This window comes from Aedes aegypti, chromosome 2 (genome assembly GCF_002204515.2).
Source record: "Aedes aegypti strain LVP_AGWG chromosome 2, AaegL5.0 Primary Assembly, whole genome shotgun sequence".
Taxonomy (NCBI): Eukaryota; Metazoa; Arthropoda; class Insecta; order Diptera; family Culicidae; genus Aedes; species Aedes aegypti.
In genome coordinates this window covers 322,523,135-322,550,214 of record NC_035108.1, presented here as the reverse complement: position 1 = coordinate 322,550,214, position 27,080 = coordinate 322,523,135, and positions in this window count along the sequence as shown.

The window sequence follows — 27,080 nt, the reverse complement described above, 5'->3', positions numbered from 1 at the left end:
ATTTACCACTGCATCTCTATAATGAACTATGGGTAGTTAAATATATGAGTTATATTATGAAAATTTGATGTATATTCTTCAAAAACAAGTTTTCAAGACAAACTTTTGTAAAAGGCCTATAGTGAAATAATGAGTTTTGTTACTAGAGATGCATATCGGCCACTTGTGCGATAAACGCTGCAAAAAACATTTTAAATATAACACTCGCATAGTTCTGATATGCAATATGGTTCCTTATTGCGTTATTTAATCATCCCCTGAAATAAACATTAGCTGTTATTAAAAGATTATTGTAAAAACACTGAAGAACGTCATAAACACTAGAAAACGTGCAAATATGTGCAGCTAAATTGTGCATAATCCTATAGGGAAAGTGTTCCAGTTATGGCCATATTGGTTACCTATTTGGCCATATGCATTATTTCGATAACTTTTACATTTTCAATGTTTTTGAATGTTTTAACATCAAGATATATCCTATATCTTACTGCTAAAACACACAAAACTTTTCAAAATGTGGAGACATTCAAGTTATCACGTATGGCGAAATAGAGAACCACTATGGCCATAACTGGTACACTCACCCTAGTACTCTTTGAAATGAATTTTAGTCAGAAACAACCTGGGACAAAAAGTGTTGGATCCGTTGAATCTGTTGTATGCTCCTTGTGAGCGAGCGACGGAATCCGGATCCAAAGTGTCCGGTTCGCGTTGCGCGGAAGAAAAAACGGAATGCGCCGGTGAAAAACAAAAAAAAAAAAAAAGAAACGCTTCAGTAGTGTTGCATCTGCTGAATCTGAAAAAAAAAACAAACGCGTCAGTAGTGTTGGATCCGTTGAATCTGTTGCATACTCCTTGTGGGCGAGCGACGGAATCCGGATCCATTGTGTCCGGTTCGCGTTGCGCGGAAGAAAAAACGAAATGCGCCGTTGAAAAAAAAAACGCGTCAGTAGAGTTTGATACGTTGAACCTGTTGTATGCTCCTGTCGAGCGAGCAACGAAATCAGTATCGTGTCTGGTTTGGATAGTGCGGTCATTCGTATATATGCTCACGTATTCATTTAGAATTATTTATTTATCGTTTACCAAAACGAATCCTTTCCCATATCCAAACTCCCAGTGTTTTCTTGTGGAAGTGCAGAGGACTCCTCGGCTTCTGTAAAGTAAGTAACACGTCAACATTTCTCTCCCATTCCCAAATTGACCTGCATTCGGACGCAGCCGGCGCCGGTATTGTTTATTATAATAATAAGAGCACCAGTATTTACACATTGAGGATGATACTGATCCCGAGTAGCGTCTGTTGGTTCCCTGTGTAAGTACAGCTGTTCTTGCAATAACGGAGTAGCAACTGCGGGCGGTCAATCATGCTCATGCTCATGCTCATGAAACAACTTGGGACAATAAATATGGAATGTGTAAAATTTCGATAAAAAATTGACTTCTTTTTAGTGTAATCCCCACATTTACTTGAACTAAAAAAAAATATTTCGTTTTGCTTTTCTAAAATAGATTGTTGAAAATGCTTGTGATCTTTAACCACATATGTAGAATATACATTGGCTTATGAACAGGAAGGTGGCAAGGGGCAGGCCACCCTCAGATTTTTTTGAGATTGATTTCGAAATAAAAATAATGTAATTTGAGGGGAAAGTATTCAATGTACCCGAGCAAAGCTTGAGATTATATTAAAAACTAATTTTGATGTTGTGATGTTGCGAATTTTTATAGCTCAGTTTGCTGTCATGTTGATCGTTTTAACGGTTAAAATATCAAAACTGAGAGCAGAAAAATGTTCCCATGAAATCAAATTGAAAACTGTTTTCTATGATCCTCAAGATTAGTAGTCGAGAAGCTTGACCTCGAGGCTATATCACATATGTAATTGGTTGGCATCAAATGTGAATGTTGTTTGAAACACGACTGCGTTGATGACATTTGATAGCTGTTTTCTTCAATCTTCATCCATCATTGAAAAAGCAAAGCTACTATGTTCAATTTTGTAATATGTCAGCAATTGCGCCATTTGGCAGCAGCTCTAAATGCAGGGGAATGAGGAATGTCGTATTTCCGACGATTTTTTACAATTTATCTGTACTTCGGATACAAAAATGATGTACTACAATAATGTTCAGAAATTACAAAGGAATGATACTACGGTTGAACTTTTATGATTAGAAATGAGGTTAAGAATCTTGTAGAACAAAAACTGTAGAGAAATGTATGTTTTATAGGTACTTCAATTAACAGAAATCAATTTTATGAGGTCAAAACCATCTCTAATCGACATACAGTGTTTTCAAAAGTTGTAAAGTACTAATAATACCTTCAAATAGTGGTATTTATTTTGATTTTCGTTTTTCCAAATTCTCGTTAGAATTTTCTGAATGTAAAAAATAGCCAAAAAACACAAATCCGACTTGAGGCACCTCCTAATCTTCTCCAAATTGGATGAAAATTTGTCTGGTAGTTTGTTTTAGTATTGCAACTAGGACTAGGGGGTGACTGGTTGAATCCCAGAAATTTTGATTTTTGTGAAACTGTCTAATGTACATATGTTCGATTGGCATTGAAACGGATCTGCGACAAAATAAATGCTTCATTTGTATATTTTCATAGTGTTTATACATGTAGCACGAATAAATTTACAATTATATAAAATGAAAACATTACCAAAAATTTAAAATGATAGCAGAACGCAAACAAAATATGATATCAAATATTTCAATGACAAATTGATATCAAATTATGATCAGCGGAACGTACACTTTTTTTTCGAGTTCCTCAAGGTGATCAACAGTTCCTTTATTTTTCTATAATTAAGTACCGGAATTGTTTGAGAAATGTTCACCCGTATTTCACCTAGAATATGCTAAGAAATTCCTGAGAGATTATGAACTGTATCACATTTTACCTAAAAGAGTTCCAAAATGCGCTCTTCAAATTCTTCTACCAGAAATAATTCAAGAAATTTCTCTATTTATTCTTTTGAATGTTTTCCTCACATCCTACTAAGAATTTTTCATCAACTTCAAATATGGACTCTAATTTAGACTTCTAAGTTTGCGTTGGATCCTATGTTTATCTGAATGATTTAAGTGAATTTCACCAGAAAACGTGTATCTTCAAAATATCCTATTGGATTTCGCTAAACACCAGAACCCTGCCAGATATTACTTCCAGATTTGTTTTCCAGGTGTACAATTATTGCTCAAACCAGATCGCCATCAGCACAAATCGTTAGAATTCCCAGTTTATGTCACTGATCGCTAGTATATGCCAAAACTAAAGGTGGTCCTTTCGGTTTCCGCAAATTGGTGGACTCCTCGTATGCACGGTGTACTATTCCGTGGTGGTGTACTATTAGGTGGTATATTCCGAAAACTGACTGCTACTTGACGACGTCATTCCTATCCACCTCGAACAAATTTGCGAAAAAAATAAAAAATCTAGTGGTCCGGAAGGTATATGGTACGATATGAGTGACGTCACATGTTTACAATCAAACTTGATATTTACATCAGTAAAGAGCCTGCCTTGTTATGTTCATGCCGTGCTCGTATGCAAGCTAGCTAAAAAGTTTGCGAAAAGCCCATTTTTTTAGTTTGGCCGCCATCTTGAATTTTGTCAATTATCGCACCGCTCGTTTCGAATTCTGAGATCACCACCAGAAAGCTGAGAAAAAACTGAGTAAGATAGGCTACTAAAACTAGGTGAGCATGGTATTTACCTTATGAAATGAACGATTTTCTAAATCATGTTCAACGATTTTGACGTTCATATACGTCAGTGCAATTAATGCAAACATATTTTTTTGTACAACAAAGAAACAAATTTTCAATCGTTAGTGAAGAATAAGAGTTTCAATTTAAGCAACTATGTGAAAAAAATCTGGTGAAGAATAAGAATGTTCTTATATAATGTATATTTGGTACCAGAATGTTAGAGAAGAAGATAAGAATGTTCTTATATAATGTATATTTGGTACCAGAACAAAATTCGACATATCTTAGAGTTCAGGTTAACTTAAATTCAACGAGTGCAATGCATCATTGATTTTATTCTGAAATATGCGTGCAGTAATGCTTTAATTCCATTTTATGAATGCAATGTAGCATTGTTCAATTGTAGCAATCAAATGAGCATTAATGGGTGATATACGGTCACCATTCAATGCTTCATTGCACCATCTTACTCAATGCTTCATCGCAACATAAATGGCAAGATTTCATTGCTCTATTTATCGTCAATCCTTCCCTCACTCAGGTAAATAGACTATAGAAATACCCTTATGAAAATTCGCCACAAGAAATCTTGTTGAAATTCGTTGATTTGTCTTACGAGAAACCAGAATTTGAAAACAAAAAATAAGCAACAACCTGGAATTGAACCAAACGCCTTACGATTGATAGGCCCGTGCGTACACCACACGGCTATCGACGATTCAATGTGCAGAGTTGTTAAAACGATACATAAATCGTGAAGATTTAGCCCTACACAATGAAAACAAAACATAATCTCAACAGCAAAAAAGCGACAGCCGTGGTAAACTTGGAAGTGCAACAGTCGTGTCCACCAGCTTATTGCGCACTTCACCCCAAATTGGACTATCACAAAAATTGTAGAGTTAAAAAAAAGTGTGATAAGGGTGCACGCTTGCACCGGATCATCAAAACGTATTCGGTACGCTTGTTCCTTGAACCACAAGGAATAAGTGCACTAAAAATACCATCATGATTCGACGTAACCCTGAGCTGCTTATACACTTTGAGGGAGCTCACACACTTGGGACGGTCCAACTTGGTGTGAAATCGACAATATTTATCACTGGCAACGAAAGCGCGCTGCTTGAAGTTGCTCTAGTTTCCCGGCCAAGACATGCAGCATTCATGGTCCGGAGGATAGGCGCGGCGAGTCATCGAAAACATCACACAATTAATTTGGGTTCAAAGCACACCAAAAGGAAATAAACTAAATACACATATGAATCATACAAAAATAAAGCAACGCTGACCTGACATCCAACGAACAAGAAAATACAAAAAAATCTGTTTCTGTTTTTGATCCTTTCCATGCATTAAATATACTTTGGCTTAAGCTTTTATACAGTACAGACAGTAACTATACTTTAGAAATTGCCAACATAGAACTAGGAAATGTAGCCGTAGTGACCTTTCACGCTTTAATACTGCAATAATGAGACATGTAATGCAGTATGACTTTATATGCCATATTTTATAAAAGCATATAAAGTGATATTGATGCCACTATATACAGCTGTACGGTTACTTGGGTCTCTTCTCTCAATGATGTAACTAATCATATTTAAAATTTGTAGTGAAAATGGTAATGGAATCTACTTATGGAATGGAATGTTAGGCAAAACAATTGAATGTTAGGCAACATAATTGAAATAACAGAATTTCTACTAAAATTCGTACATGTATTTATGAACACATACAAAGAAAAACAAAAGAAATTTTCTTGAAAAAGTTTCATTGAAATATTATTAAGAATATTTAACAACTTTTTGGGAAAATAATCTGATAAAATACATCGGCGGAAATCTTACAGAAATTGTTGGTAAACCACTAGAGAATCCAGAAGATCAACGAAGAAATTCTAGCAGACATCCTAACAGAATTCGAGAAGCAATAACTAATGTATTCATAAATTAATTTAAGATATTAACATTGAAGAAATGCTTGGTATAACTCCTGAAGGAGATACTCCTTATACAAATACCAGCATAATTCATGAGTACTTCAAGCTAATACAAAAAAAAAATCAGATTAGATTTTTTAGATTTTCTATTAAATTATTTCATCTGGAATTTTAAGAGGTGAGTCTTCCCTCGATATGTTGTCAAAAATTTCAACAAGGAATGGTAGCCATCGTGGTAGCCAATAAAAACCAACTTTTAAGATGGTTCTCTAACTCGATTTCGTAATAAGGATTATCAAGTTTGAGAGTGTTGACTGTATCCTTAAGCAATTAAGCAAAATACAAAAAAAAAATACCTGATAACTAATTTAGCTCCTTCTTTTTCTTATTTTCTTGGCATAACGTTCTCACCGGGACAAAGCCTGCTTCCTAGCTTAGTGTTCAGTGAGCACTTCCACAGTTATTAACTGAGAGCTCTCTTTGTCAAAGTTGCCATTTTCGCATTCGTGTATCGTATTGGAAACATTCACAGCTTGTTGAACAAATACATAAACGAAACATTCCTTCCATTGTCAGGACGAAAGCGTGTGTTATCATATTATTTTCAAATTTATTTTCACTTATTTTCAAATAAGTGAAAAGAAAATATAGAACTCAATTTTTGAAATTAAAGCATGGAACGAGCTCACCAATTGATCCTCCATCCTTAACTTAGCGACCACAAAGCGCAAAACGCGCGAAACAAAAAAAAAGGTAAGAAACTCTTACTCCGTCACCGAGAAAAACGAACCGGCGTGCTTGGCATCAAGAAGCATGTTGTATGTTGTTAAATATTGTATATATCTTGTTCATTCCTTAGTATCTTTCCTTCAATTCCAGCCAACCTTGAAATAAATATAGGCCAACACATTCACTTCAAATTTGCTATTGCGTTCTAAAGCACATTGGTGCATTATAGCCGCAACTGAAGCTGTCCAACAGGATGCGCTCCTTATGGCCTCCCAGCTCAGAAGCCGTGCTGTCATTATTTATATTATTCGAGTATATCTGCAGAGAAAAAAAAGCCTTAGACTATTGGCAAGCGAAAAAATCGGAAACCCACCACAGGAAGGATTCGGAAAAGATTTATAGCAATAATTTCCACCGTCTTCCCTTTCCCTCCAATAAATCTTACCACGATGCCAGCTTTGGGGAGATGTTGTGCCACTTTTTTGCGAGTCGTCAAGGGCTATAATGGTATAAATGACAAATTTTTTAACAAAAAGTAATTTCTTGAAATATATTTAATACATTACACCCGGTTCTGTTTTTGCACGGAGGATGCGTGCCGTGCAAAAAAGTTTTCCTTTCAAAATTTCAAAAACAGTTCAAAAAAGAAACACCATTTCTTGACGTTTCATGCAAAAATAAGGTTTAGGCGTAAAAAAAAATGTATGGAAACTTTTGTTGCACGGCCGTGTAAAAAAAAATCCGTGCAAAAAAGAATCGAGTGTATATAAAACTTGTTCAACCAGAGACACCAATAAATGAATTGGTCTGCGGATAGTTGAGTTTGATCAGCTGGCATACAGATATAAATAAAACGTTTCATCTAATTACCAGCGTTTACACCACTTTGTCTTTCAGCAATCGTTGCCCATGCCGAATTCTTGACTTATGAACCATTTCTTCGAGGGAACCATTACCGGCAAAGCGAACGACCGACAGAGACTTTTCAAAGGTCGGATTACGTCAGAAATCTGGCAAACGAAAATCGAAGTACGGATTAAAAAGCACCGTGCCAAAGCTAAAGCCCTCCCAAGAGCGGGCACGATTTGGGATCGTTGTGTCCAATCATATTAATCTTTCACTACCCGTTGTGTGTTGGGGTGTATCAAATATCTGGAAATGTTAACAGATTGACTTGCTTACTTCTCAAATAATTGATTAAAGTTTTTGGTAAATAATTTTTATACCTGCTGCTAAATAGTTTTTTTTTCACAGTTTTCTGATGATGACCTTAAAACGAGTGGTGCTGATGATAAAAAAGGTTTTTCTGACGAAATTCAAAATGGCAGCTAATTTGAAATGGGCGCCAATTTTCTTATTTTTAAATGAAAACTACATCCACCATACGATGCCACTAAGTTTGCAATCTTGTGTTTCAAGGGAAATATGACACATATCACGAGAAGAAATACCTAAGATTTATCAATAAATGGAATAATAAATAAATTCCGCAAACTTTTAAGCTTGTTCACGTACGAAGGGTCCATCAATTTGAGTAAACCGAAACGATCAGCCTCTTGTCTTAGCATATACTAGCGAACAGTAGCAAAAGGCGCCAATGGCGGCCTGATTTTAATGAAAATTGCTTATATAGACCGTTCAAAATGCATTTTTCAACGATTTAGTTAATTTTCATGCAAATTTACTAGCTTATATGTGGATTCATTTGCTTAATTCACCACCGTATTAAAACTATGTAATAGTTATCTCATAAATCTTTCGATGCTTTAGAAAAGTATTGTATCTTGCATTATAAAAACCATGAATTTTATCTGGTGACTGCAGGCATGTTGAAAAAATGTATTTAATTGAAATTTAATTGTACAAGTTTAACCAAACTACATCAACATGAAAGTTTTAGTCCTATTCTGCATGCCTGATGCTCGATAAGTCATTGTTTAAATTTTATTGAAAATTCATACAACCAGCATTTTATACAACTTCGGCGACCTGCATCTTTAAATTGTGACTTGCTGGAAAATTTATGTAATTTAAGGAGTAGCAAGATAATTCATTAAAATATTTATTTTTTAGGACACCCTATTGTGCGTACGTATTGAAAAAGGACGTTTTTTGTAGTTTGAGTGCTTTGTTCTGGCGAAATATGTAGCTACTTCTGGAGAATAAACCATAGTTTATTTTTCGAAAAAACCTTTCAATCCTAGCTGCGATTGGTTGTTGGAGAACACATGAAAATTGCGTTCTTCGTGAACAAGGTAGTTATCCACAGCGTCCCGCTCTGCACATTTATTTATGAAACGTGGTGGCATCGTAATGGATGGTGCTGAATACCAAATGCTGCATTCATTAAGAAATGAGCATAAATAAGAGGGGAGATGAATATGAAATTAAATTCTCCGACTAACTACGTGTAGAATGCAGAATGGGAACGCTATTTCCGCCTCGCAGATATGTCGTCCCTGTCGAGAGCTGGATGGGGAGAACCTTCCGGTCTGGTTGGTACACGTTCGGAACGAAGAGCAAACTTGTCATCATTATCAGGCAAATGCCAACACATTAACGGCGGTTTCAAACTCTGGCACTATGAAGTGTTCATTATGAAGCCGTTCTGTGAAAGAGGAAATTATTTTGATGAGATGTTTAGTTAATGATATGTAGTAATTAAGGCTATTCATCCAAACAGGATTCTAACAGGAAAGTTTTAAAATATTGTTAGACCAGTAGACCGTTCTCATATGACTTTCCTCTCTTAATAGGCTGAATATTTTAATTAACTTTTGCACTGGGTTATGGGAAATTGGCGAAAATCAAAATAGCGTTTTAAGCAATTTAAGTTTCGAAATGCAAGGAACATCGGAATATCTTTAAAAATAAGTAACCAATGATCAATGTCTCCACAGATTCCAAAAAAGAACAGTTTTTTGAAAACATATGAAAGAATGGTACAACAATATTGAAAAACAAGAAGCTTTTCTTGAATTAAATGTGTTTTGTGGTAGTTGACAACAAAACAACAAAAAGGTATTTAGATTTTTTGTCAAAATTGGTTATTTGCAAACTATTTCAATTAATTATTTTGTCACTATTTTACGAATCGGTAGATTTGTGATAACTTACACTTTTGTGTGTGAATTACAGAGAAATTTTAAACTCCAGATCCAGGTTTTTTTTTACTTTAATAGTAGTTTACGGAACAAGTTGCAGAAAGATGATTTTTACAGCACGAGTCGTAAATTTATCCTACGAGGCTTGCCGAGTAGGATAATTACGACGAGTGCTGTAAAAGTCGATTTCTGCAACGAGTTACGTACAACATTTTTTGCGATTTCGTAGAAGACCACTTGAGGGTATCAGAAATTATATCGGAATGCATTCACCATTAATTTACAATTTCTGAGAAATTGTTGTGTTATGATTCATTACGCAACTCAAAACAGTTGCGTAATGAGAAAGCGTTGCGTAATGAATCATTACAGCACTGGTTTCAGTTAGGTAATGACTTTTTTGCAATTTCTCATCGTAATAGGCTGTTTTTCATCACGCCAATCTGTCATGAAATGGCCTACTTTCCTGCACTGAAGTATGGAGTGCGGGAATAGTCATTACCTAACTGAAACCAGTGCTGTAATGATTCATTACGCAACGCTTTCTCATTACGCAACTGTTTTGAGTTGCGTAATGAATCATTACCCAACATTTTTTCAGAAATTGTAAAATAAAGGTGAATGCATTCTGATATAATTTCTGATACCCTCAAGTGGTCTTCTACGAAATTGCAAAAAATGTTGTACGTAACTCGTTGCAGAACTCGATTTTTGCAGCACTCGTCGTAATTATCCTACTCGGCAAGCCTCGTAGGATAAATTTACGACTCGTGCTGTAAAAATCATCATTCTGCAACTTGCTCCGTAAACTACTATTCCCGCACTGCATACTTCAGTGCATGAAAGTAGGCCGTTTCATGACAGATTGGCGTGAGGAAAAACAGCCTATTACGATGAGAAATTGCAAAAAGGATCTTAATGCGACGTGATCGTGTGAGAAAATGTTTGGTAAAGTCTTTGGAAACATAGGGAAAACGGGGGAAGAGTTATGTGTCATTTTGTATGGGGATTACATGACATTTTACAACAGCCTACTTGATAGCAAGACGAAGTTTTCCGGGACCACTAGTAGAAAAGAATTAAGCGAATCTATGACAAAATGTCGAAAGACAAAAGGTCTAAAGGACAAAATGTCGGAAGGACAAAAGGTCGAATGGACAAAAGGTCGAAGAACAAAAACAAAGGGACAAAAGGTCGAAAATCTTTTTTCAAAGAAGGAAAAATTTCCCACCAAGCAAATCGCTTTCGACCGTTGGTCCTTTCGACGTTGAAGATGGCGCTCAAAAGTTCGTAAACACTGATGCTTAAATGTTTGAGGATGAGGTTGAAGATCCCATCAAACCCGGGGGCTTTCATGTTTTTGGTTTGCTTCAGCGCTGAGGTGATTTGTTCAGAGGTGATCTTGTCTTCTGGTGGGACAGCACAAGGGGAGGTATCTATATCGTGGACGCATTGCGCAGCCTGATCTTCCATTGGACTGTGGATCAGAAGCGAATCACCGACCTTGAGTGGTTTTTGGATTGGATTTTGAAGACTTTGGCTATCTTCTAGAATGGTCTAGATCGGTCATCAAGGTTCTGGATAACACGTCCGAAACTTTCGTTGCGGATTAAATCCATTCTGGAAGCAATCTTCCTGTTCAGAAAGGCTGTCTCTTTTTTCATGCTCAGATCTCCTCTCCTCTGAAACTGGCGTCTACGTATATTCCGCAGGCAGATAAGTATTTGGGTGTGGGAATCAATGGCAACAAACTAACCCCTCACTGGAACTCACCTCACACACGTCTTGTCGGCCACGGTTATGACCTGATGAAGCCTCTGCAGGGCCCGGTCGATGTCCTCCTCGGTGTGCAATAGTGGGTTCTCGTCAACGCGGCGGTCCACCATTCACGCGTATGCCACCCAGTTGACATGGTGGTAGTCCTTACGCAGGTAGGATGAAGCGGAGGCAACGTTCACGTTGATTTCGTCCACCACCGGTTTTTGGTCAGAGCTGAGGTCGTTGAGCGCCACAGCCCAGACAACCAGAAGCTGCATGAAAGTTCACGTTATAACTCGTTTATTCATACTAATTACATCAAACCCGCAAAACATCGTGGACAAACTCGTCCGATTGATGAGTTTCCTCGCATTTTTTTCCGAGTTCATTTGTACATTTTGTTTCGTCTCGTACACTCGTACAAAGTAAGTCGAATCAATCCGTAGCAGCTGTCAAATCAACATTTGTTATCATAAGTCATGTCGCATAAGATCACAGGTTTGTTCGGTTGAATATTTATACACTCGCATTGTATGTTATTATTCATCACATAATATATGCATGCATATCGCCTCCACTTTTGTACGTAGAAGGCCTTTTCGTGACATCTTATAAGTGAAATTTTGCACATACAAAGCCTCCAGGTGATTTCGTTATACGTACATTTTGGTTGTCTGGGAGGCTTAGTCCCCATATTTGCTGATAATGGAGATTACAGCACGCAGCTGCTCTGACCGGGTCCTGCAGGAGCGCTTGATGATGAGAACCTCGGAGACCAGCATGATCAGCTCCTCGTCGGATAGTAGGGATTCATCCGTGGCCTCACCGGACGGTTGATTCGCAGCGGCAGGGGGGATGGCGACGCGGCCAGGTTGGGGGCACCTGTGGGAAATTGCCGCCAGCTGGAGGCGATGAGAAATCTTCAGGCCTGAACGTCGGAACCTTTTCCTTCCTTGGTCCTGGCTGGTTTGATGTTGAAGCCGCCTTTCGAAGTTGCTTGAATGCTTCTCGTTTCGGGCACCACGGCCCGATTCCTGGGGCAGGTAACAGAGTCGTGCCTTTCGGCGCAGATGCTGCAGCGAGGTCGAAGGTGACAATTTCTGGTGCCGTGCCCAAAGCTGAGGCACCGCTGGCACTGGGTAACATCGTGGCGGCCTCCGCGATAGGGTTCCTGTCGTATTCCGGCTTCGTGTGCTCCATCACCTTGGTGCCGATCCTGGTAAGCTTGAATTCCGCGGAGATGCGGGGAACTGAGATCCTGCTGGTTAGCTGGTCCAGTGACAGGTTTTTTCACTACCAGCGGAGGAAGCTTGACCTTCACGGTGTCGCCGGCTGCTTGATGTTGGGTGGATGGGCGGGGGGTCGATTCCTCACGCAGGATTTTGACTCCGGGCACCTCGCCGAAGTTCCCCAGATCGCTGTCGTTGATAGCAGTGGCACCGGTGCTTTACCGGTTGTTGGAGAGGAGCGATTCCGCAATGGAAGCTTCATCGTCCATCCTCTTCTTCTTCGCCAGTTCTTGGGTGCTGACTGTGGTGTTTGCCGACTGATTCGCGTCGGGCCTTCTTGCGATGACGGCCCATGCTGTCGACGATTCGCACTATAGGGTGTCCCAGAAAGTATGGGCACGATTTTGATAACGAATATCACAATATTTTTCCAAACAAATATTTTTTTTAATTTTTGTTTTTTTTTTCCTTTGGGTATTTCAAATGATGATTGTGAAAATTTTGTTGAATTAAATAACCTTTTAGATTGAATTTTTTGACATTAGAAAATCTATTCTTATCTAGCCAGCACAAACCCTACTTTTGAGTTTTGTTGGAACTTAACTAATAATAAATGTTTTTATCGAAAGCCTTCGATGTTGTGAGTTCAAGTATATTGTATCGAAGATGTTCTACAAGAATTTTTGTTTAAAATGTTATTTGGCTTTGCTAGAAAACACTTGAAAAAATGATTGAATTTTGAAAAATTGCTAATTTTTCTCTCCACATAAGACAAATTCACGAAATCATATATTTTCAGGTAATTTCAATATAATTAAAAACAATTAATTTCATAATAAATCTTCGAGCTGTTTAGTAGAATACCTATAAGTAGATTAAAAAACCGAATTTAGTACTATACCATTTAATTCCACTAGAGTTTGTATCCTTTGACAGATACGCGTATTTCGACCTCAACTGTAAGGCCGTCTTCAGTGTCGTGTACTAGACTCGACTTGTCTAGTGGAATGAAATGGTATAGTACTAAATTCGGTTTTTTAATCTACTTAATTATTTTCATATTTATTTATGCTAAATATCTATACTTTTGGATAGGCAACACAAATTTTAGATTTTTAAGTGTTTTAACGGATAGACAAGGACTTGGTTTAATCCTTTTAAAAATCAAACACAGCTGAAATCGGATTTTTAGTTTCTATTCAAATTTATTATTCTTAAGTTTATGATTTCCAATAAAATAGGTTATAGTCTGATCATTTATCGTATCAGCATTGATAAATATATTTTTTCAGATTTTTATTTTACGTACTTTATGGCCTAGCACATTTTTTTTACAACAAAGTCGCTCAGATATGACGCGATTTGTGCAGACCTGATAAGGAGAGCTTTCAGAAATGTTACACCATACACACTTAAAAAATATTACGGATTACGGTGAAATTTCACCGTAATCTCAAAAGCTGAAGGTTCGGTGAAAAATCACCGAACAATCTGTAAAATCGTTGAACAAAATCATAAAGAAAAACAAGAAAATGGTTCGACCTAGAATCGAACTCCCGACTTACCGATCAGGAAGCAGGCTTGCTACCGCTAAGCCAGCTTTCACTGCTTGTAAGTGGTGTGCAAAAACTGAAACTAAAGGAAGCTCATGCCTGCCAGAGCGGCTGTCACACAATTTCACAGAAGTTCGGTGAAAATAATGCTTTTACCGAACTATTCGTTAGCATTTCACAGGGTTACAGTAAAATGGTTTCTTTCACAGATTTTATAGTAATTTCACCAATTTTCTCCGGTAAAATAGCTGATTTCACGGATTTTGTCGGTAAAATAGTGGATTTCACAGGAAAATCTGTATTTTTACTGTTTACAGTTCGATTTCGGTGATTTATTTCACAGGATACTGCGATTTAATTTAAGTGTGTATACAAACAAGTAGCGGAAAAATTACTCAAAATTCAAAACCTGCTCTTAATAGGCACGAGAATAAAATGTGTGAAAATCAATTTTTTATCTGCACTAGTCTCGAAATGGCAGTATGATAAAGTCGTGCCCATACTTTCTGGGACACCCTATAATTAACTACTTAACTGTCCTTAGCTGTTGACTAAACTTTTCCGTCACGCTCGAGAGGTAGAAAGAAACTGATGATTCAGACCCAAGTCTTCGAACTTGACCATTTTAGATGAAAAACGCTTTGAGGTGATTACAAAACGAAGCTACGCCTAAAATTTTCAAGTGCACAAGACTTGAGAACTAAACAGCGGTCCGCACACTAGCGTAGCTACCCGAGGAGGAACAAATAACTCCCCAATAACTTATGCATACCATATTTTGGTATCATACCCCAATTAGATATTGTTCAGTTATCAATACCGCATTTTGGTATTATAATGGTGTTTGAAAAAAAAAAAATTGAAACAATTAAAAATACCTCATTTTGGCATTCGATAGCTATTGAGGACTGCTGGAGGTATTGAACAACTATTGAAAAATTTCACTTTTATATGAAAATCCATCAAGTATTATTGAGGTATTACAATACCTGATCTAGTTATCAGTTTGGTGTTCGTAGAATATGCTTGAGATATTATTTGAGGTATTTTACCTCTTATGCAGGGCTAATTCATACCTCATTCAGGTATGTAGTATTGGAAATTATCTGGTATGGAATTTCTCAATTTGGTATTCAGTAGTTATTTTCTTCTGCTCGGGTAGAGGATGCGGTTAGGGGCCCCCAAATGATGAAAATAATTTCATTTAATATTATGCATTTGATTTTTAGAAAACTAACATGTTTTTTTTTAACTGTTTATTTGGCAGGCTCAAGCGCACTAAGGCATAACAGAGCCGAGTTCAAATTGTTATTTTTACAGGAAATATAACATAATATGTAAAATATAATAATACACGTGAAAACTATTGTTTGCGAATACTCTTCTTTGGTGGCGATTGCGCTTGTTCCTTCTCCAATTGAGCTTGGCGCTGTCGAGAAAGGTCTCGTTTGTACTTCTCATGGCGGCTTTTCCTTTCTGCTTCACATTTTTCCCAGTAATCCCTCTGCTCTCGCTCTCTTGTCTCTAAACTTTCCTTGTAACGTCGCTGCATAGATTTTTAGTTTTTCCTGTATTCCTCCTGACGACGTCGTTTTTCCTCCTCGAACTTCGCCCAATTTTCTGCTAGGTTCCTTTCGTATTCACTGCGATACACAAGCTCCGCTACCTCCGATGTTTCTTGACTTCCAACTGGTACAATGTCCACAGCTTCATTATTGACCTCTTCGATAACCTCTTCCTCCAAAATCTCAACTGATTCCTGCTCCTCAGTACCGGTTACAGCTTCAATAACCACTCCAGCATAGGTTCTGGGTAAGTTAACCTCTCTTTTCTCATTCTCCCGCTGGGTCTGGACAGCTTGTTGTGCGCAATTACTCCTTTGATGTCCAACCGATTGGCATAAAAAGCACTTTCAAAATTCATTCTCGATAAATCGGTTTAGTTTTGAAACTCAAACGGCTCTACGTAAATATGCGGGACCCGAATCGTGTCTGGAACCGATTTGGAGGTATGCTACAGACTATATTCTTAAGCAAGCCGATTTTAATTTCAATTATAATTGAATCAATCAACCAGTAACCATCTTCGGGACATGGTTTGTATATATTCAAGGCTGATAGCAGATCTCTTTTTAGAGGATTAGTCTCTATTTTAATGCAAGTCTCTGTTTTTAACGGAAGGTCTTAAATGTCTATTTTAACCAAAATAGTCTCTAAGGTCACTTTTTTCGTTATTCTGCTTGAAGTGAATCCTGCTTCAAGCGGTACCAGGGAAACATTCAGAGAGTATTTCAAAAACTTCAGGAATTCTTCTAGTTATTGCTACAAAGCTCTTTTCAGGTATCTCTCTCTCTATTCTGGGATCTCGTTCAGAAATGTCTATAATGAATCCACCACCAGGTTGTCCAGCGTTGTGTCAAGGGATGGTTAGAGGATTTTTTTCTTTATTTGCTCCAGGAAACCCATAAGAAGTACCGTAATCCGGGGGCAAATTGATCACTGGGGTGAATTTGATCAGGTCGGTACCAAGTAGCATTTCCTTTCAAGGATGCTTAATACTTCGTTGCCATCACAAACGTTCCCTGTTTTCTAGTTTATAGATGTCAAATGATGGTTTTAAACTATTTTATTTTTATTAAGGCCAGTTTTGCATATTAATATTCACAGTTTTTGAAGGTGTTAGCAATACTGTTGGAAATGTCGGTACTAAACAATCCGCTGGTGCTAAGCCTGCATGGAAACTTTGAGTGTTGAAAATGTTGTGTTAGCTTCAGTGTGAACTGCTGAACTCATTTTTGAAATCGTTGAGCATTACAAGAATAGGTTTTTGCTCTGAAAACCGTTCATTTTTAAATAACGTGTTTATTTCAAGGGAAATTGCATACATTTGGGCGTATTAGGCAGATTTACAAAGTTTAATTTTGCAATAAAATTATGATATACATGAGTTGTAAGAATTTTGACATCATTTTAAGATTCAGGAGACCCAAATTTAGTAGATAGGGGAATTTTACATACTAAAATATGCTTTATTATATAGTGATCAATTTCGCCCCAACGAGTCATTTTCAATTTTTGATATTCAAACTAATTTTATGAAATGTTAAATTTTATTTCATAAAAAATCGATTACACAAACTGATAGAGATCAATGAAGTACTAATATTACTGAAAAAAATGACAATTTTTGAATTCCTAAGGAAATTATGGCAAAAAGTTGTGAAAAAGTGATCAATTTGCCCCCGGATTACGGTACAACGCTTTTCTTGACTATTTTGATTTTCCCAGTAGATCTCCAAAGTTTCCTACAGGAGTTCTTTTGAGGAAAAAAAATCATTCTTTTTAAAGAAATGCATTCGAGGATTTCTACAGAAAGATCTACACAAATTTCTATGCAAGTTTCCCTAGTTATCTTTCGGGAGTTTTATTTGGATTCCTTCAAGAATTAATTCACATTTACCCTACGAATTGCTCCTAAAATTGCTCCACGGATTATCCGAAAAAAATATATGTGGTACTCTTCCAGGAAATCCTCTTTTAATTTGATCTGGGATTCTTCATGAAGCTCCTTCGGAAATTTTTCCAAGCCTTCCTCTAAAATTTCATGCAAAATTACTCCTGCAGTTCTTCAAAAAAAAAATGAAATTTCCGTGCACTTTTCAAGTAAAATCCTCATAGTCAAAAGTCCATCTGAGGTTTCACATCAGCTACAGTACAGTAAATATTCTAGTAATAGGGCTACATTCAAACTTATTCAAGTTTCATCGGATATTACTTTAGGATTTAATTTTGAAATATCTCCAGAATTTTTCAACAATTTTACCAATAGTTCCTGAAAAATCCTTCTTCTGGGAAAATTATTTTTTGAAGACATCTTTGGGAAACTTCTCGAAGAACTTCTAGAATAATTCCTGAAGGAATTTTAGGAGCAATCTCTGGAATAATTTCTGAATGAATGAAATCTGAATTTTGATCGATAATTTTGAAGGAAATTCAAAACAAGGCCCGGAGAAAATATTTGTTGAAATATTGAAGATGCTGTAAACGGGACCTTGGTAGAAATTTTAAGAAAACGGTGGTAAAATCATTGAGTACAATTTTGGAGTACTTATGGTATTCTTGAATAAAATCCGAAAGAACCTTTGAAAGAATTCATGTTGGAGAATTCATGAGGTAACTTCTATGGTTATCCTTAGACAAATTTTGCGTATAATCTTTGAACATAATTCTTAGGAAGTTCATTTAAATTACAAAAGTTATTTATTCATTGTTTATTTCAACAGTCGATTTCACATTAGCGCCTTACATTTAAACGGCGTTCACCTTAATTTTAAGGGCCCCTAAATCGATCTCCGAACAAGCCCTAAAAACCCTAGCTACGCCACTGGCTTCGCGTTGAAAATTTATCCCATTGGTGATGACCAGCAGGCAAGAAATTTGATTGATTTTCAACGCGAACTGTTTGCAGATTCTCCAGTCTTGTGCAATTGAAAATTCAAAATTTGGCTTCGTTTTATTATTACCTTAAGCATACTTCACTCTGTTCAGTACAGTAGCGCAGACAGAAGTCATGAAATCGCTCACAGCGGCATGATCTTAACGCAAAAACATTGCACTTGACCTTATTTTTTCCAGCTCTGAAAAATACTAAAATAACATCCATCCTCTTGACTCTGCCGGGTTTCTGAAGAGGCTGTTGCACACGTTCAAAAGCTGAGCCCCTCGTCAACCGCAGCCGACCAGGAGCTGAATTTAGTCCTTGCGGTAATGCTTCCGTCTGTTTTGGTTGTGTTTTTGGCTCTTCCTACTCACCGTTCCATCCACGTGGAACCCGAGCCGGTCGTCGTTCTTGACCTGACCGTGTGAAATTGCACCCACCACCCATTATCTAGGCAGGGTCTTTAGGCAAGCAGGCAACACTAAACTCTAATTATATTTTCAGTTTTAGCTTTCGGTTTTGGTTTTGCGCCAGATTTTCCTGGATTTTTCCTTGCTTCCAAAACGCTCTACTAATGTCTTTTTTTTTGTGAAAGAAATCTCATTCCAACATAGTCGATGTGAAATTGCAATTTTCTGGCATCGAATCTTCGAAGCAACGATGAATGTCGAGACAGCAGCTACCAATGATGGGAAGATAAATTTATCTTCCGTCAACAGCTGCAAGGCCAGAACCAGGTGCCAGTGAAATTTGTGATTGGCCTCTCTAGTGGAAGCTATCACTGGAAGTACCTTAATCCCCATCCCCAACTCATCCGTCGAGCTACGATTATTATCACGGATTCTTTCGTTCTTTGGATTGTTTCGATAATTTGTGGTGTGCAATTTTCCGGAATTATCTTTCCCACCATTTCATCTCGGTGTGGTTGTTTGAAAAACTTTGAGCAACAATTAAATCCTAGATTTGCTACCAAGCGTGGCAAAAATGTTCTTTGTCCGAGTTAGTTTTAGTTTTGCTTGATACTTTTATTCGCCGAACAATCAGCACAAAAGTTGTTAAATGAAATGTGTGAAACTGTTACTATTACTCAGTGAGTGTCAAAGGACGAAAAGTCAAAAGAACACAGCGGCTATGTGCATCGCACTCCCATTTATAAATTCTCGAAAATATACTCAAACAGACTCAAGTCAAAAAATTTAACAAACTTACTTTATCAATCCTACGTGTTTTGCACACGTAATTCTACCCATTCCGCTCTAAATCAAAACGTTTTTTTTCACTTTTAGAACGTTAAATTCAAGATTTACAAAACGGCGAAAGTAAGATTCTCAACTTTCGCAACCTAACCACTTCTTTCGCCGCTCTGTTGTATGGAGGGACAAAGTGACTTAACCACGAATTAAAACAAAACACTACTTGAGTCGATTTTACACTGATACGAAAACGTCGTAAGTAACTGAATGAAACGGCTTATCATTTTGTCATACAATTTTTGTGGGAAACGATAGGATCTACCTAGTTTTTTCAACGCGAGCTGATTGCATGCAAAATTTGAGCGATGTGCACGGTAAAAAAATGTTAAAAAGGGGATTTATTTTAAAACAGTTTTAGAAGTCAGTTTGTGATTCTTCTTAATTAACTTTCTCAAAATCGTATTACCAAATTACTTACGTCGATTTGAAAAAGTAATCGAGAATTCTTTCTGTTGAAACTACATAAAGCAATACAATAGTACTTCGTCAAAAACAGTACTTTTCAGAGCTACTTTTTATATTTATTGATCCTTTTTGATCCTTGTTTAAATCTAGGGCTTCGAATTTTTGTTGGACCCGTTAGCAAAAGCTAGCGGTGGTAATCCTTCTTTATGTATGTATGTATGACTTATTTGAAAACCAATTATCCATGGCAGTTACACAACACGCCTCATCAACTGAATTCTCAAGCATCGATCAATGCAATTAATAGCAATGGGGCGCGATGGTATCCTGCCGACAAGTCATAATTATGGTAAACCACTTTGGCATTACTCCTCGAGAGCCTTGTTTGTAGCAATCCTGGCAACTAGAGTAGGTGCTCTTCACTCGAGCAGTGGAGTTACAAGCTACAAATGCACCACCAGCCAACAAACTAGCAAACAACCTTTCCAGACTCTCCCTTTCGTTCCGTATCCGCTTTCCACCTCAACATCCGCATCGAAGAGGGGTTTGGATTTGGACTTCGTCGGCAGGAAGCTTACGATTCAATAAGCTCACTTGAGTCTTGTGCTGAAATGTGTTCGTATTCGACGCAAGATGCTCTTGAATTAATTACTTTATCAGCTTGCTGCAGAACATCTCTGGCTGTGTCTCTATTCGAGTAGATTCTCTGTAAGGGTTCTTCGGAACGCACCGCAATGGAAAAGCAGTTTACGGATCCTAAGCCCTTGGGTTCATTTACATTTACATGGGAGTAGATGCCTATATCTATAATGTCTACTTATGCAGGAGTGTTACAACGATGCATTGCGAACAATTTGCTCCATTTGATTGAATCGATTGGGAGGTCTACTGTTCACTTGACTCTAAATACTGAAACATTTCACATTCATTAGTAATAAAGCCAGAAAGTTGTTTTATTTTGATTCAAAAGTAATAGTACAAGAGAAAGTGGATTATTATCCGTGTTATTCCTTTGGTGTATGGTAACATATCTTGATTAAATTCACGAAATATTCCATTTCTTTTCATTGTGGAAATCCCTTGGAAGCCTTTGGCTAAAGTATCATCGTTTCTGCTAAACTAATGCGAAAATGGAAACTTTGACAAAGGAATCTTTCAATAAATCAATTACTCATGCTAAAGAATATCATACGTTTTCACAATATTGGCAACATTTTTTCATTACGCGACTGTTTTGAGTTGTCTAATGCACAACAATTATGGAATTATGGTTCAAAAGTTTTCACTTCAGACTCTCGTTTTAGTAGATGTTTTCATCGGCTTTTTCCGGTGAAATTAACATTAAAACTTGGCATTTACCGAACATTTTTAAAACTTACATGCTATAGAGCAAGTCCTACACCATCATCTACCTGTTTACTTCTGTTTTTATCAATCATTCGTTTTGTGTTGATACTCACTGGTGTTTTGTACATTTTGTTTTTCAACATTCAACTTATCTATCAGACCGTTATATGTTTTGTTTTCGCACACTCCACAAGGGATTGCATATACTACATTTGTTCGTTTTTGTTTTTCTCTTTTAGTTTGGTAAATACATGGTCTTTAGTTTTACCTATAAGTTTAAAAGCAAGTGTAATGTTAAATTGTCGTGGTACATAAGGTGTGTACCACTGGTGAAAGTGGTGATCCACTAATAACTACAAAATTACATAAGTGGTGATGTAACGTAACAACTCTCGTTTTATAAAGCATTTTCCATAGAAATCTATGAAAATTTAAAATGTCCAGCTGCCTTAGACGTCTTTTAGTGGTTTCACGATTTCAATTGATGGTTTCACTTCTCCAAATATGATTTTTATGATCTGTTCGGAATTCCAATCAAAGTGTCCGGAATATGAGGCAAGCACGGAAGCGTCCGGAATAAGAATCATAAAAAGCCATCATATTTATATGTATTTAAAATTATTCATTCGCAGAATCAAAATCATCACCCACCTTTCGAAAGTTAAGTGTTTTGAAGGCTCGATAACGTGTAGAATTCGGAAATCATACAGAATGATTTGTTTTATATGCTTTTGGATGAGTTATACTTCACTGAGAACATAAATTTCCGAAAATGAATCAAAACGTAAGATTTGTTTGGCTACTGTGAATCTCATGACTTTTCCGTCATGATTTTTGAATCATGAGTGTCCTCTCAGTAGCGTAGCCAGGGTTCTCGCGTCCGGTGTGGAGTTGAATTTGGGGGCCCCTGAAATAAAAGCAATCAATTTATCATTCAACTAACTAAGTTTGACATTGCCTTATTATTCAAGCTTCTGTCCTACGTCTTATTTCAATCAAAACAATTACAAATACAGTTATTAATTTATTAAACTCTACCAGGGATGGATAAGCCGATTATTTTTGTAATTACAAAACATCTGCAGTATGATAAGGCCGGTAGTCCCACATATGTATTTGTAATTCTAACGTGTCAAGTATTGCAAGATTAGTTGATTGCAAATTTTTGATAGAAATGCACGGAATGAGAGCTAAATTAGTCTAAGTTTGCTTTTGAAAGCCATGACTCGTACATTTATTACATTGGGTATTCAAAAGCAATTTAAGATTTAAAAAAATAACATTTAAATTTTGTAATATTTCTTTTTTATGAACACAAATTTCAATATTCCTTAGAATAACAAATACGCAACAAATTATGACATTCTGAAACATTCTCTTAGTATAACAGTTACCGTCTTTGATAACATATGAAAATATCCTTAATCTGTGAAAATTTCGTAAAAAAATACTTTAAAATTCTTTAAATGCCAGTTCGCGAGAATCTGGTTTCGAAGTTCTTCGAATGGTCTTGTCTGTTTATTAATGAAAAAAAAAAAAAGTATTTCACAAATTTTCAGATTTTTATTTTAGGAAGTGGGATAAAATAACCTTTAATGCTTCTATGACACAAAACATACAAAATCATTAAAACTGCTATAACTATAGTATTTTGTTGAAATTTGGAATGATTACTCTATGTCAAAAAAACTATACATGGCATTTTGTAGGGCAACTCAAGGGGTTTTATTTGAGGTGTCATCTAGGGACGCTGTTTCAAAAATGTCTGTAATATTTTTTTCTTCGGAATGTTGTGCGCGCGAGCCGCAGCCGCATATTGTGTAAATGTTCTCAGATTGGGGAAAGTAGAATAAATCAGCTTGAAAAACAGATCGTTTGAAAAATAATAAAAAATATATTCAAAGTTACTAAGTGTGCACATCGGAAAAAACAATCATGGAAGAGATTTAAGAATGATTTTTTTTATTGACAATTAAACTAAGTAGTTTTGTAGTACAGGTCGGACTCGATTATCCGGTGACTCGATTTTAGATTTAATTTTAAACTCGATTATCCGGAATTTGTTTTTTGATGATCTTTTTTGGTAAACGATAACTGTATAAAATGAAATGAATGCACCTAATCGGATTCGCGATATAACTCGATAAACAAATTGAACGCCGAACAAGTGTTCGTCATTTCGTCAATTGATCAAACACTACTATCGAATCGCGGCACTTTTATTTCACTTCGCGGACGACGACGCGCGACATTTTTGACTGCCCTCATCGCCTGCCCGTCATTTCAGAAGAAATCCCTTTAAACTATTGCAGATATTTTTGGATGAATTATTGGACGGATTCCGAAGAAGATATTTGTATGTTATTAGGGTATTTGAAAAGTACTATCAAAAAAACAATATTCATGGAGAAACTCTCAGGCACGAATGCAAGAATTGCAAAAACAAAAATCATGGAGGAACAAAAAACCAATGGCATTATTCACATCAGAATCTCAGGCGTACGTCCCAATGAAATATTGTTAGAGGCATCGCAAATAATAAAACTAAGAAAGAAATCCTCGAAAAAATATTTCTTATTATTTAAAAGATATTCGTCAAGTCATGTTCAGAAGGGTTATTCGAAGAATCACGAGAAAATTTCTTAGTAAACTCCTGGATGAACTATTTTAAGAATTTCCCGACCAAAATTTTTGGATTCAAGCTTACTAAATTTTCATTAATTATTTATTTTTGGGATACTTTTCAACTGTCTGCAAAAACTTATGAATAAATACATAAAGTCATGTTATCATTTCTTTAAATAATTTACTCACGATTTTCTAAGGCAACTTCTTGAAATGCTTGTAGAGCAATTCCTTGTCTTATTCTTCAAGAAATATTTGGTAATTTATTGGAGGAATTTATGTATGAATACTTGGAAGAAAAGATCTTTTAAGGCACTCCTTCATTAACAATAATCAAAAATAAAAAAGTCTGTATTTTCTTTCGAATTTTAAGAAATCTTTATGATAATCATTTCACGGCATTATAACAAATGCAGTGCAGTGGATAGAGTTTGAGCAAAAAAACTGGTTTAGAAAATCCGTAAAACGATGCCGATAAATAATCGGCCTTTCCTTGAGAGAGCCAACGAGGATTTCCAGTAAAAATGGTGAAAGAACCACCGGAGTAGTTACATGACTCATATTTAGAAGTTTTTTTTTTATCAAACAAGTGGCACACATAGAGCAATTTCGCAAGCAATCACTATTTATATTTCTGGGTGGTTTCTGGAGTGGTCCTTCAGAATATTTGAGGAACAATGTGGAGGATCATTGAAGCAACTCTTGATTGAGCTTTAAAGGGGCTGGGGTATGTCTGAATGATTTTCTTTATATTCAAGGGATTTTCGTTTTTGTTTACAGAGGCTTTACCGCCGTCTCTAAATTCCAGGGAATTTCTGAAGGAAATTCCTGGAGGAATTCTAAAGGGAATTCTTGGTGGAAACCTTTAGAGAATTCCTGGAGGAATCTCTTAGTTTCTAGAGGAATCCCTTGGAGTTCCTTGTAAGTTCCTAAATATATCCCTGGGAGTTCCTGGGAGGAATCCCTGGGAACTCCTAGAGGAATTCTTGTGCAGTTCCTAGAAGAATTGTTGGAGGAATTCTTGGGAGAATCCTGAAGGAATCCCTAGGGAAATTGTGGATAAATTTCTAAACGAATCACTGGGCACATTCCTGGAGTTGACCATTTGGAGTTGTCCAATACTGTACATTCGAAACATTAACCGTTGGAAGCATATTTTTTCTGGCTACGTTCATGCTCTGGACTAAATTGATGCCTTCTGCTACTACAACAAGCATGGGTATAGCAGATGTCGGTTGAGATTATGTTGCGCTTCAGTGGGTACCATTTGCTAAAGGGACAGTGAGTGTTTGATGTTGACGTTTTGGAGTACTTTATGTTGACGTTTTCGCACGGCATGGTCACATCGTCGTCAATTCGAACGTGAATGTGACCATCCACGCATCACATCGTGGTTTGGACCAATTTGCTGTCAGCCACAACTTTTGTCGGGTGGATGCAATTGTTGACACTCGACAGCAGGACGCCGCTTGGGTGTTATCCGGTGATGCATGGAACTCTATCTGCTCGGTTCGGCAAACTAATCCGATGAAGTTTGGTGCTCTTCCCACGTTAGCAAAAGTGCAGATTGGAAAATGACCAGTTTAGCAGCTTCCTGGAGAGTGATAGAAAATAAGTCAGAATGGTCCTAATGACTATTTTTCAATTAGAGCGTCACTTATTGATACAGCTGCTGTCGTCAATAAGAGAAACAACGAGGAGGAGGTCTTAAACTGGAGCTCGATTAGTTACAAGTGCTGCAAAGAGGAAAGTCGTTAGCAAACTTTGCAAACTGTAATCAATTGACGGGGGCGATTCTTGGTCATTCAGAGCAAACAGTGGTGGAGAAACTTGGCAATTGGCACGATGATTGACCGGAGCGGGGTGAGGATTACTATTGAGGGTGCGCCGGAGGAAATCAAAAGCTTTAAGTAAGTTAATTATTTCATTTGTCAGAGTTTTTAGTATAAATACTTACTGATTTAATAATTTATTTGATTGATTTCAAAAGAACAACCATTTCATCCTTTGCTATAGGATAATAAAGAATCTTAAACCATTTGAATCAAACCATATTGAGCACTACTCCTAAACATTTTTGCAATCTGCTATAAATGACACACAGGCTTCGTTCTTTGGTGGAGAGGCCTGTGTCATTCTCAAACAAAGATTTTTGACATCCCTGAGGTATCACAGGGAAGCCAAAAGTGATAAAACTCAGTCTTGATAGCTTATATTGACTTGAAAAGGTATCACTGTACGCGCTAACATGCATTAAGTATGCTGATACATTTTCAGCTGTGTCAGTGCAAAAACAATTGATTTTCTTGGATTCGAAATCGTTAGATGAATTAGCAACAATCATCAACGACGCGTACAAATTTCAATGACGGCCTACTTCGCCTTAATAGATCCTGGACCGACCGAGAATTGAACGAAGACATCTTCTTTTAAACCTTCCAACGAGTATGGGAGAACAGTCCTAGGGACGATTACCCAATTTAGTTTGGATGTTCAACTTTTTATCGTCCGTTTTGCAATCCGATACCCCATTCAACACAACGAATCGCATATTCTTCTGAAAATCGATCATAATGAAACTGCTGGCTCCCTTTCGGCTCAATCTGTCATTAATCATCCATCATCATTGATGGATTTCTTCAACTGTCAGAAGTCTTACTCGGTAGTAGCAGCAGCAGCAATAGGTTTGTGCATCCCCGATCCAATAACGAACAATTGAGCAGCACACATGGGTCCAAGCCTTCCTCCCACGATCATCCCCTGATACAACCTAACGAAGTTTTCTTCCGAGAAGTAGCACCATTGTTTCCATTCAAACAACCAACGAACGAACCATGCCCGCAAAGTCACAGTGTTTCAATTTTCCGTATAGCCACTCACACCACCTCCGGGAAGGCAACTACAGTGGTGTTCAGATTCTGAACTTCAGAATAATGGTACTGAAACTTCGTGTCATAGTAATTTCAATAAATTGTC